The sequence below is a fragment of the Sciurus carolinensis genome, unplaced genomic scaffold (assembly GCF_902686445.1).
Source record: "Sciurus carolinensis unplaced genomic scaffold, mSciCar1.2, whole genome shotgun sequence".
NCBI classification, from domain to species: Eukaryota; Metazoa; Chordata; class Mammalia; order Rodentia; family Sciuridae; genus Sciurus; species Sciurus carolinensis.
Genome location: NW_025920166.1, coordinates 252,581 through 258,760, shown reverse-complemented (window position 1 = coordinate 258,760; position 6,180 = coordinate 252,581). Strand labels below are relative to the sequence as shown.

Genomic DNA, 6,180 nt, shown 5'->3' with positions numbered 1-6,180 from the left:
CCACAGCACAGCACATTCCACAGCCCTTCAATACTCATTATCACTTCAGATTACAAAATGAACTGACATATGGTAATACGATTATTGCAGGAAGCTTGCAAGAGTTTGCAATTTACAGAAGCATTACTTATTCCAACTCAATCCCCAGCAGACAGAGCTAATACATGACAGGTAATAATAATTACCTATTTTTTCAGTAGAAGCTCAAGGAAGTGTAACTCAGGAAAGTTCTCCTGTTTCTTGACATCCATTGGCACATCTGATTCTACTGATTACTCCTCTAGGTAGACACCACTTTCTCATTCTCTGACACCCAATTCTCAGACCCTCCCACTTCTACCATGATGCTTTCTCTTATTTTTTTAAATCTTAACAAAAACAGAATTATCAGGGAACAGATTATTTATGCCATTTCATGATAGCTACTTAATACAAATCAATTTTTAACTAGGAGTCTAGTACTGTTCCTTAGGGACTTAATAAATTTTGTGTTCATTTCTCTAACAAAGAAAACATTTCAGTAGATTTTAAACTCTAGAGAGCAACCCTGATACTTGTTCTTAATTATTCATAGGACCAAAATTAGTTGATTTGATTCTGACAGCACATAAATTTCTGCCCCCAAAAAGATACTGAGGTTAAACTGGAAAATAAACATTCAATACCTTTCCATCAGCAATAAGACAGCTCTAAATTTTTGAAAATACACAAAAGAGCAATATTTCCCTTGGCTTATCCCCCTACATAGCTAAAAGTCAGCAGTTTTAAAATACTGTATAGAGATTTTGCTCTGCCTGAAAAAACTATAAAACCCACTAAAAGCCAACATAAACTAAGAGATAATCAGTAGCAGATATGCTACTTAGGTATGACTAATTGTCATTGTGAACTGCCAATAAAAGCTTAAATCTTTTACTCTGTGGGTTTATTCTCAAATATATATTGACCATACTTTATTAACTTCAGTATTTACCTATTTTTTTACACTACGTGATTGTCACATCTGCTAAAACCCTAAAACAAATTAAAATATTATATCATGACACACATCTTATTGATGCATTTTAAGAGATTGTTAACAGAATGAAAATTCAATAAGGAATTTCAATCTTTCTATACTTTTTACAGCCTTCTTTGTGTTCTTTTGAACATATTAGTTTATTATAAGTTCAACTGGATCCATTAGAATAATGCTTAATGAGATTATACAAGTTCCTGAAAATTAAAGTTGTGAAAGCTACAATTGCAAATTTATCAAAGCATATAACAGTGAATAAAGCAACACAATCACTCACCTTTTTGGTTAACAGTATAAAAACAAGTCTAATATTTTAATAATACATTACCAGAAATTTCATAAAAAAGATGCTATTTTAGTTTCCGGCTATTTATCCTTTAGACAATTTTTAGTACACATTATTATTTGCATCACTATTGTGCTATTTTAAAGAAAGAAAATTAATGTGAACAGTTTTGTATGGCAATTTGTATAAATTTTCATATCTGCAAAAAGGAAGAGAAAAATTCCAAGTTCTTGAATTAGGCACACATGGGTATATGCAGACATCATAAATTAAAAAGTAATGGGGCCGGGACTATGGCTCAGTGGTGGAGTGTTTGCCTGGCATGTGTGAGGCACTGGGTTCCATCCTCAGCACTGCATATAAATAAATAAAATAAATTTCCATCAATAACTAAACAAATATTTTTAAAAAGGCAGCTTCTCGGTGAATGAATAAAAAGCAATGGGATCTTGAAAAATTTAATCTCTCCAAGTCCGTTTATTAATCTACAGAATAGGAAAAATGCTACTTCTTTTGGTGTTATGGGAAAGCTACTATTATCAAGAACAAGAAATAAAATGCTATGGATATTTTGGAATCTTTCCAATCACAGTTCCCACATAAAATGCTACACAATTTAGACTAAGATTTTAGACTATACATGCTTAGATGCATACTGTTTATGATTTTCTCAGTTCTGTTTCCCTTCAAATTTCAGGAAACTAGCACCAAAATTAACACAACAGTACATCTTTAAAAAGCACAATGTAGTGATTAAACCAACAAAGCCTCTAGCTCTCTGCACACAAAACACAGAATGCAACAGGGATTTGGTTCCTGTCTTAATAGTAAGCAGTATAGTAACAACCTTCCACTTCTGGGTTAATTCTCTATAACTTACTTTTCAAAATATTTAAACCAGGTTCTTTTCCCATGTCACTCCATAATATAAAGATCTGGGCCACTGGTTTTCTGCTTTACCTTTCTTTCACAAATCAGCCATGTTACATTCAAGGAATTAAATGTTTTTATCTGACCACATGATAAATTTATTTAGAAAAAATGTACTAAAAAAAGTAAGCTCTTTGGTAAACTTCTTTATGAAGTCATGCAGCCACCTGTAAACTGAACATTAAGCTTTGTTTAAACAGATTTCTTGACCTGTTTTATATAAAATTATCACATCTGATCTTGGACATTCTGAAATTTCACCATGTTGTGTTTCAAAATATTGGTCTTTTAAAAGCAAATGATGATTGAAAATTTATAAACCAAACTCAGCATTAAAAAAAAAATAACATCACAGTTGTGCAGCTTTTAAGAATGAGGTATGTTAATAAAATTGAGGGATATTTGTGGTGTATTGTTGGCCAATAGAAGAATATACTATATGTGGAAAAAATACTATATATGGAAAAAAAAGCCCTGAATGACTTAAACACTTGAAGTCTGGTTATCCAGTAATAAAGAAAATATCAGGGGGCAGGGGAGAGGGCAGGTGATTCCTTTTTTGGCAGCTTCACGTTTTCATAAAGAGCAAATAGTTCTTTGAAACAAAAAACTATTCTTAAAAATGTATTCCTCCCTACCCCAAATTATTCTAATTTGTTCATAACATAGTTATGATGTCACAAAAATAAAGACAGGAGATATGGAATTAAGCAATAACTGAAAGGAAAATCCTGAGTTCTATTCCTGGGTCCTCCCTAAGCTGGTGTTTAAAGCGTCCCAAGCAATAGCACAGGCATAGCACTGACCAAAAGGAGTACACTCACTCACACAGTCAGAAAAAGGAAGAAAACGACAACCCTGCTCTGAATGTTCTGAGTCCCTCCCCACCCCAGGCATCCAGAGCTCTAGGTCGTTTGGATTCTTTTCCTTTAAAACCAATAGAGTAAGGCTGGGTGGTGGCTCAGGGGTGGAGCACTTGCCTAGCATGTGCGAGGCCATAGGTTGAATTCTCAGAACTGCATATAAATTAGTTAATAAAGCAAAGGTGCATCAACAGCTAAAAACATATTAAAAACAAAACAAAACCCAAATGAGAGTCACTGAAGGATCTGAAAAGTCTGGGGCGCAGTAGTCTGCCATGCCAGCATCAGTCTGTCTGGTCCCTACCCAAGAACCCAGCCGAAGGACAGGCCAAGCATGCGCTGCAGCCTGACCTTTGCCAGGTCCCTGGAATCCCTGTCCCTAACCCAGACCCAGGTGCAGGACAGGCTGAGCACCTGGAGTGCCTGGCATCCCATCCAGCTATGCCCAACCCCTTAGGCCACCCTGCCTAGGATCCCGGACCTCCAGGCTCAGACCCCTGGGGTCAGTCTCCAAAAGCACTCCTGCTGCCCCAGGACACACCAACCAAGATCCTGCAAAGTGTGGAGGCCTTACCCCAGGGCGGCCTGACTCAAGGGAGGCGGCCTTACCCAAGGGAGGCAGTATTACCAAGGGCAGATTTATCTGATGCCAGCGACCTGAACCAAGGGTGGCGGCAGCCTTCCCAGAGGGCAGCGGCGTTATCCCCACAGCCTTACTCAAGAGCAAGGCAGCGACCTGACAGGAAGGCTGAGGGCAGTCCGGCACGTGGTCCAGGCACTGGGTCTCCTCCAGATGTGAACCAGTTGGAACCAACTCCGCCACAGACACAACAACAATGCCCCCAAAGCGCCGGCGCCCTCAGAGTAACCAGGTGGTTGTATGGTTCCTGCCCCAGCACCGCCTGAAAGCTGGGCATGCGAAGTAAGTCGCAGTGGATAGGGCATGCCCCCCCGTGGCTCCACCCACCATGAACTCGCTCTGTCCGGAACCCCAAACCACTGGAGTTCTGCTCTAGGTGCTTACAAGGAGGAGATCCCCCCGGGAGAGCAAATCCCTTCCTCCCACTCTCCTTCCCCTGTGGGGATGCCTGCAAGCACGCTGGCAGGGCAAGTTCCAGGATGAATTGCTGTGGAGGTCCCAGGGTTGCAGGCGCCTCAACATCCCTGCGGCACCCCAGGGACCCAGCCTCCTGGTGCTGCCCATTCTCACCCTGTTTTCTGGGTCAGGAAAGATGCTTCGCAGGGGGACTTACAAGAGGCTTTTTTGGAGGGTCCTCGCTGAAGGATCTGAAGTGTTCAGGGCTTTCCCACCATGGGGTCATTTTAAAGTGTCCCTTTAGGGGACAATTGCACTGTCCAACAGGTTGGGCTCCCATCCCCCCAGTGCAGTAACAAGCAGCCATTGGCCCTAAACCCTCTCCAAATGTGCACTCCTACAAGCTGCCCTGCCCACTCCTGCACCATGCCCAGTCAACTGGGGTCCTTTCAGGAGACCCCTCCACACCGCCTGCACCACCTGTCCAGTGGAGGTCCACCTTGGAGCCCCCACCTCTATCACCCCCAGCAGTGTGCGCTGGGTCCTTTTGGCCTCAGCAGGTGCAGCTGCTGTTTGGGCAGGGCCAGAGTGAGAGCTCTGAATTTTGCAGATCTATTTTTAAAGTGAGGTGTGCAGGAAGCAGAAATTCTCCCCAAGAGCAGGGGGCACTTCAAGCTGAACCATGCTGAGTCCTGCCAAAAGGAAGTAGATCCACATGGTGAACTATGTGGAGGATTACCTGGCCTCCATCGAGTCTCTGCCTTTAGACCTGCTGAGAAACATCTCGCTGATACAGGAGATAGATGGGAATTGCCAATAAATTCTGAAAGAATTGAATGAACATTATGAGAAGTTGAAAAGAGAGACAGATGTGCCCAAAAGAGCTGAGTGCTGTGCTGCATCCAGAGAGCACTGATTCAGAGCCAGAAACTGGGCGATGAGAAAACTCAGATCCTGAGTCAGATGGTAGTGCTGGCAGAAAGATGAACCAGACAAATGGACAGTCACATGGAACTCTTTGAAGCACCTAAAAATATCAAGGACACCACTGGCAACAGCTGCATAGCTGGCCATAAGAAGGCAAAGAATGAGACAGTTGCACAGGCAGAAAAGCCAAATTACAAGCTTGCCCTGCAACTGCACAACAATGTGAATCAAGTGACAAATGTATCTAATAATAATCATGACCATGATAACATCACCTCAGGAACATCCTAGGAGAAGATAGCAAAGACCTCAAAGAAGAAAAAAAGCAAAGACCTTGAAGAAGAGAAAGCACTTCACAGACTCCATGGTGAAAACAGAGAAGGAAGCAAGCCCTGCAAACCTCCCCAGTGACTCAATGAGCCCACATAGTATCTGTGAATCAGGTGACCTATGGAGGAATGATATGTTGGGATAATGACAAGTTTCCTGTTGGATGGTTCCACTTGGGACTCAGTCTTAAACCAAAAGAAAAGCGGTGCTGTACCAAGTGTTGGGCCAGAAATGAGAAAAAGATAGGCAAAGCATTACAGAAGTTAAAAAAAGAAAGCTTATAAGAGGTTGTTTGTGGACTTTCATTAGTAGAACAGAATCAGCCGGTGTATGTATTGCATTCTCGCTTATGTCGAGGTGTATGAATTGTCAAATGTATATTTTCAAGGAATGTTAGAAAAGGTGCAGTTCCTTTCTTGAGGAGGGCAGTGATTCTCTTGACCTTTTGTTTTCACTGGTACATGTGTAAGAAGACAGTGAACTGTAGATCAACATTTTAGGAACTAGAAATTGCAGGTTTGAATTAAACACTTTAAAAAAATAGTGCCCACATACCTTCCCAAAGTCCTACCCCCATGTCCATGGTAAGCGCTTTCTGAGCCTGCTCCCCTCCCCATGTGCCATTAGCCTCTCACCTTGCATTCCTGAATATGAACCTTCAGATCCCTGTGACCTTGACCTGACTGGAGGATAGAGCTGAGGACATAATGACTTGAACAGCCAATGAATCACACTCAACAAACTGAAGATGATGTGCACTCTTAGTATGCTTAAGCATCCTGCAATTCAT

The 6,180-nt window shown here is 41.6% G+C and overlaps 1 pseudogene; it reads left to right on the top strand.

Moving 5' to 3' along the window:
* The first annotated feature begins 4,012 nt into the window (after nt 1–4,012).
* Nucleotides 4,013–5,674, top strand: LOC124974677 (inhibitor of growth protein 1-like; annotated as a pseudogene).
* Nucleotides 5,675–6,180: the final 506 nt, after the last annotated feature.